The sequence below is a fragment of the Anastrepha obliqua genome, chromosome 5 (genome assembly GCF_027943255.1).
Source record: "Anastrepha obliqua isolate idAnaObli1 chromosome 5, idAnaObli1_1.0, whole genome shotgun sequence".
Taxonomy (NCBI): domain Eukaryota; kingdom Metazoa; phylum Arthropoda; class Insecta; order Diptera; family Tephritidae; genus Anastrepha; species Anastrepha obliqua.
This window is the reverse complement of record NC_072896.1, coordinates 67,622,193-67,629,581: the sequence shown is the minus strand read 5'-3', so window position 1 is coordinate 67,629,581 and position 7,389 is coordinate 67,622,193.

The window sequence follows — 7,389 nt, the reverse complement described above, 5'->3', positions numbered from 1 at the left end:
TCCTATCATTTGGTGTTTCTTGCACGAGGCTTCGAAGCCGGGCATTTAGTAATGGTAGTCACGTGTCAACTCAGTCAGCTACTGCGGTCACCGTATTGATATTGGAGATAATTTTATTTTTATACAGAGTCTGTTTGAGAAAAATTGATAAAATGCAACGTCGGAAAAGAAAAGAAATCGTTATATCTTAATTTTGTGTGCACCCGTCTTTACAGTTTTGATAATAAATTTTCGACAAGAATCCAAGATGGTTTTGGTTTGGGTAAGTTGTAGCCTCAGATATGCATGCCCGCAACTGTACATATTTCAAACAAATTTTGCTGGATAGCTGTGATACCTAATACGAGTACATATAATATTACACACTCACATTATGCGTAGCAAAGCAATGGCTTTTTGGAGAGCTTTAATTTTTAAAAACTTTTGAATAAGGTCCTCACCTACTATAGAATTATTTTACTATTACCCTTTGCTAATACCGATTTAAATTAACGATTTAGACAGATTTAACAGTGAAATATGTAGTTCTCAGGGTTGCCACCTAATCCTTATTATAAATTTGTTTGTTGTTTGCAAGTTTTTGAAACAATTATTTAACAATTTTCCCTACAACTTATAAGATGAAATCCTAAAAAATATAGTATGTACGTTAATAACTATATATAGGATGCTTCGATCGGAGCATATTTTTCTTTATTTTGAAGTTAATCTCCCCTGGATTGTTTATTTCGTCATAAAATACATAAACTTACGAAAGGGGCACGTCTATAGCCAAACCGTGTTGAAAAATCGTGAAATTTATTTTGAACTAACAAAAAGTCTCAAGAAGAATGACTTAACCGATTTACGTACTGTTTTTTGCTGTGAAACTATAAAATATTTGCTGTCACTCTACACTGATCAAATTTATCAATTATTTTCTATTAATATTAAAATTTTGAAAACAAAAGGATGATTTTTCAAAAATTGTTTTCATTGTGTTGCGCACTACCCTTTCGTATAAACATAAATAAATATAATAAGATAATGAAACTAAGGTTTACACTTCGACCTCATGGTCTTTTGTGCCCTCTACTCACCACAATACCCTATCCAAACCCAGTTCGTTTAATGAACCTAAGATAGAGCTAAGTTGGACTGAGCGTATGTGCTTTTCTTCCGACTGTGTCTGGCCGAGGGATCGTAAACTCTATCTTCGCCCTACAGCTACACATTCGAGAAGAAGGTGTGCTGGAGTCTCCGGCAGGGCAGGGCATGCCGGTTGTTTGCCAGTAACGATATAAAGTAACTTAATGAAAATTGTTGAAAAAGCTTTAAAGAGTACATTATTTTCATTGGATTAAAAACTATTAAAAAATTATGAGTGAATCATAAAATGTTTAGTGTGGTACATATGTATGTACCTAAAGTTCAATATTTTATTCCAAATAAAATTATATATTACAAATTGGAGGCACCCATAGACAACTTGAAGGAAGACCATTTAATGCACATACTGAAATAATTAAAAAACAAAATTTAAATAAAATACCCCGAGGAAACCTCAGTCGCATGGGCACTACTTTTTATATATTTAAATAATAGTACGAGGGCGGGTCAATAAGTCCGTGACTTTTTCTATTTCTGGCCTCTTTACTGAAAAAGAAATACTGCTCCTGTCAACAGGCATCTGTCAGTTGACTCCTGCCAAAATTTGAACGTACTGCGTCAGTTAGTTTGTGTTTTACAGCTACCTTTATCAGACTACCCAATAATTCACAGTCGACCACAAACGGAATCGTGTAACATCTTCACAGGAAGGTTTGGCGTTGTTTAATCGCAATGTGGAGGAGTTTTTGCGCCGTTTTGTAACCGTGGACGAAACATGGATCCATCACCACACACCAGAGACCAAACAACAGTCGAAACAGTGGGTTTCTAAGGGTGAATCGTCTTAATAAGCACACGAAATTCAGTTTTCTCCATTTTCTCCTCAACTTACTGGGTAGTCTGATAAAGGTAGCTGTAAAACACAAACTAACTGACGCAGCACGTTCAAATTTTGACAGGAGTCAACTGACAGATGCCGGTGCAGTAGGAGTAGTATTCTTTTTCAGTAAAGAGGTCAGAAATACAAAAAGTCACGGACTTATTGACCCGCCCTCGTAGTTACATAAGCAAATAGTGAATACCTGAATCGACTAAGTGCTAACTTTTATATTCGCCACTCTGATTTGCTCAACACGGTTGTCCCATTGAAAGTACAGTTTATGTGGTTCATTGACTTTTTCAGTGCGGGCTTTTCACAAATTTGGTCGCATACATTTTTTAGATACCACTTTGGCCGTTCGCTAGTGGCCAGAGTTAACTGTTTTGCATTGTACGTATAGCATTTTTTGTAGATAGTACCAGATAGTGTTATGTTCAGTGAGCTTTTAGCATGTTTTTTGTTTTTTGCTAGCTAAACAAATGCTTTCAGTTCAGTCGTATGTATGTTAGTAAAATAAAGTACGAAACAGTTCACGTAAAGTGAGGAAAAAGCAACAAGTTATACAAAAACAAAATAAAGAAAAATAATAACATGCATCAGCCACAAATCAAATCGAGTTTAGCCAACTGTCAACTGTATCAAAATTGTCAGTCACAAATGTAACAGTTGCCTCATTTAATGAGGGTCAGTCACCAGCAGCAAAGCAGTCAAAACAAACGGCACATTCAAAAGCGAGTTTGCATACATACCATATGTTTAAATATTTAAAAAGATACAAACATATATAAGTACATATGTATATGTATATACACCGACAGTGGGTCTTAAAACCATAAATTGCCGAAATTACCGTATCAATTTAAATTGAAATTCAAATTTTTCAATCATTCATTACGTAAAAAACGTGAAAACTAATTGATTTCAGTTACTATTAAAATTAATTGAAATTGTATGTAAACAATTCACCAGATTCGAGTATAAATATTGAATTTGGAATATGTATGCTAAACATGGAGGTGACCAAATTATGGTAAAGGATTCAGCAGATTTAATTTAAATTTAATTCCACTGTCATCACATTAAAAGGTTCAGAACGGGTCTTTATGGGTTTCGGCGTAACCTAAAGCCTGCGAAATATGTTATAAGTCTTAAAGAGCACAATTGGAAAAAATTTAAAAAGAAACCTAATGTCCAAATTGGAAACCTAAACAAAAAAAAAAATTACTCTTGGTTAAATGAAAAATTTTTTGAACTTTATTATTAAGAAATGGAGGAAAAGAGATTTCTGATAAAATATTAAACAAATTTTAGCATGGTTTAGTAGGATTTACAAAAGTTCATGGCTGAGTTATGTACGGAAACAAATGCCGAGGGGATGCTTCGAAAGTTCTACAAAAGAACTTCAAGCTTGTAGAGGAGTGGATGGGAGACTGGCGGATTAGAGTGAATGTTAGCTGTTGTTTTGAATAACGTAACCAATATCCAAGATAACAACGTTGTACGTCTTGGATAGACGCCTAACTGGAAAAGATAAATTTTTCCCAAAAAGATACAAATAAATTTGAAAACTTTAAACCTGCACTGGTTAATAGATCGGATATCTACATTAAAATTAGATTACAAAGAGCTAAAAATATACAATGCCAAAACAAAGCCAAGATCGATGGATACGCTTTTTGTTCTACTAACAATGATGTCATATAATATCAGTAGCGAAATGTATGTCAAAACTCGAGCATAAAGAGAGATCTTCAATTTCTGGTGGTCGATGACGAAACCATAAAACCTCGAAGTACTATTTGTTCCCCAATTTGAAGAAATGGGTGGCTGGGGAAAGATTTCATTCAAACGAGCAGGTTATTGCAGAGACAAAGATCAACAGAGATAAGGGATCAACAAACTAGAACAGCGTTGGATGAAGTGTATAAGCCTAAAAGTTGATTATGTCGAAAAATGAAAAAAGGTTTACGCCAAACAATTAAGTCGTTTTTATTTTCGCACGGACTTTTCCAAAGGCACTCGTATATTAGATTGAAGTTTAAACACTTACTGTTAGGCCTAAACCTATTCTATGCGATCCAGTAAATAAAAGCATGTCTCTATCAAAAACTAATAATAATAAAAAAACTGTAGGTAAATTTTTAAATTTTGAAATATCACAGTTTTTTGGCAAATTTCGTTTAGTAACCATAGGGTGGGGAGCTAAGGAAAATCGCATTGCCGTGATTGCATTACAAAAGTGTGGTGAAAGTGCAAGTGAGATTTACGAATTGCTGAAAGAACTTAATATTTCGAGAATTATTGTTTACGATTAATCGCGTGAGTCGAACAAGTGCAGCCAAAAAAGCCGTTCGAGAAAGAAATCTCAGAAATCCCCTTAGAAAGCAGAAAATCATGTCGAATGCATCGACTAGATTCGCCGCTCAACTGGTCGTCTTTTAGCAATGCGCTTCAAAATAACAGATGAGAAAATTTTCACTGTTGGAGAAGTTTCTAATAATCAAAACGACAAAATCAGTGCTAAAACTTCCAAAGACTAGGGGTTAAGACCAGGGCAAAAGTGTACCAGGAAGATGTCTTAGAAGGCGTGATGAATCAGTTAAGCAGTACTCTCTTCAACGGCGACCGTTGGAACTTCCAACAAGATTTCGCCCTGTAAAACAGGAACCACCCGGCAGTGGTTAAAAAACAATTTTCCAGATTTGGAGAACATGGCCTGTCGAAGATCTCATAGAAATTTGGAGTTATCAGTCTCAAATAATCTTTGGTTCGAGCAGCGACGTCAATAGGCATAGAAACCGTGGGTGTTGCAATGGCTGACTGACCTAATCGCTTGAAGGCAAATGTTGACCATTTCGAATGAAAATAATTTTTTTTTTTAATATTTACATGATTACATAACTAACTTCATTAGAAAAAGACTATCTTGTAACAGAACTTATGAGGACTAAATATATATATTATACTCTATTAGGTGGTATCCTATTTGAAGTCAAATTTGGATTCGTTTGGGCCTCATTTTGATACATAGGGTTTTCCAATAACAGGTGTTATTTTGAGTAGGATTTTGAATATAATTGAATATTTTATGGCCGGAAGTGGATCTGGACAACGTTTATTTTCAGCAAGACGGCGCTACATGCCATATCAGCAACGAAACCATTTATCTTTTACGGGAAAAGTTTCCGGACCGTGTTATCTCTCGCATAGGTGATCACAAGCGGTCACCGAGATCTTGTGATTTAACATCTTGTGACTTTTTTCTTTGAGGGCACGTGAAAGAGAGGGTCTACGCCAACAGCCCAGAGTCGATTCAAGACCTCAAAGTCGGAAGTCGTGAGGCTATCGAGGACATAGGGCAGCCACTTGCAATTCAGTTATTTAAAATTTCATGAAAAGGTTAAGAGTGGTGGTGGTGGTCATTTGCCTGATGTTATCTTCCACTATTAACGGCATACAATCCTCTTTATAATGAAATAAAAATCCGGTCATTTATATTAAAAAATAGCATTTTTCTTTAAGTATCAAAATAACACCTCTTATTGGAAAACGCTTTATTTTATCAACGAAAATTTCGACATGATACAGCTTGCCGGAAAAAGCCACATAATGTTTTTTTTTTTTTTTTTATATTTGTTTATTTATTTTCAATATTATTAAGTACTACAATAAACAATAGTATTAGTATAGTAATGATGTGTCGTACAATGCCTCTAGACGAGCTCTCAAATACGTATATTATCTGATGTCTAGTAACTTTTCCTTAGTATTGAAATTAATTTTGTTTTAACTTACAAGTTATTAAATATTTTATATCTTTGATGCAGGGAAAAAGGGAACAAAAACGATGTATAGATTATTGTTTATAATAAAAGGCTTAAAAGTAGTAAAAGAAGGTAGTAAGACAAGGCCACATAATGTTTACATGTTCGAATGATAGTATCACAACTGTTGCCTTCATGCAGTGTAATTAGTAGATAATTTTCATTGTGAAGCAAGAAGCAGAGTACTTTTATATATTACGCACGTTTATAAACAATTTTAACTGCTTCTAAAATGACTTTTTTTGGCATTTATGGATCAATAATGTAATAAAAGATTACCAGACACTAATTTTTATTTTTAGTTATATGGAATTCCGGAAAATTTCTTGCTTTTAAAAGATTGTTGAATCATTTTAGCGTTGAGCCTACGAATGAATGAATTAAACTTACCCAACAAAATCGCCTACAAAAAAAAATCATTCCTTACAAGAAAACTTGATATTAAGCTAGCTTTCATTCATAGTTTCGCTAATGTTATAATTAAACTTTGCCACCCAGATTACCTATCTGACCATTCGCTAGCAGCCGCTTCTCGTAGTTCTAGCAACGCTTAGTCACTAATTCTTCTGCAATCCGACTCTCATCTTAATCAACTACAATATTTGTAGCCATGTTGTCACCTTGGCAAGTGGTGATTGGCTTTGCTTTTTAGTTTTTTTAGTGGCAATTCTATTATTACTTCACTATTATTGTTCTTGATTTTCCATGTGGAAAACAATGCGAATGACTGACCGCTGTTGGATCTGCGCTAGGTTCAATGCTAATTATTGCGACCACAGCAAGTCCAATGGGGCGCCCCACAATTTACTACCATTCAGTGTATGCGCGTATGTGTGTTTAATGTATTTGAAAAATAAGGAAATGGGGGAATTCGTCATGATGTGTCGCAATGATGTCACAATAGCTACTTAACATTTTATTATTCTTTTTCTTTTGTTTAAATCACAAATTTACGCTAAGGTCGCGAAGATCAGCATTAACAGTAGTTCCGAGTTTAAAAAGTCGATGCTAATGTGACAAGTTATTTGAGTAGTTGTTTCTATACACATGCACATATGAATTTTCAATTGTTCATAAAATTGGTTATAATAATGCGATTTAAGTCAAATATGCGCCGTTTTGTTCGATGACGAGTTCCCAACGAGATGCCAACTTCATATAGAAGCTCGCTTCTCTATTGTCAAAAAACTCGGAGAGCCAATTTTCACAGGACTCTCTTGTGGACAACTTCCGACTACCAAGCTCGTTCGCCATGGACAGAAATAGGTGGTAATCACTTGGTGCGAGATCCGGACTATACGGTGGATGCAAAAGAACTTCCCATCCGAGCTCCCGGAGCTTCTGGCGCGTCACCAAGATGTGTGTGGCCTCGCGTTGTCCTGATGGAAGACAATTCGGCCCCTGTTGATCAAAGATGGGCTCTTCTGCATGAGTGCTGCATTCAAGCGGTCCAGTTGTTGGCAGTACAGGTCCGAATTGGGCGTTTGGCCATAGGGGAGCAGCTCATATTGCATGATTCCCTGCCAATCCCACCAAACACACAGAAGAACCTTCCTGGCCGTCAATCCAGGCTTGGCCACCGTCTGGGCAGCTTCA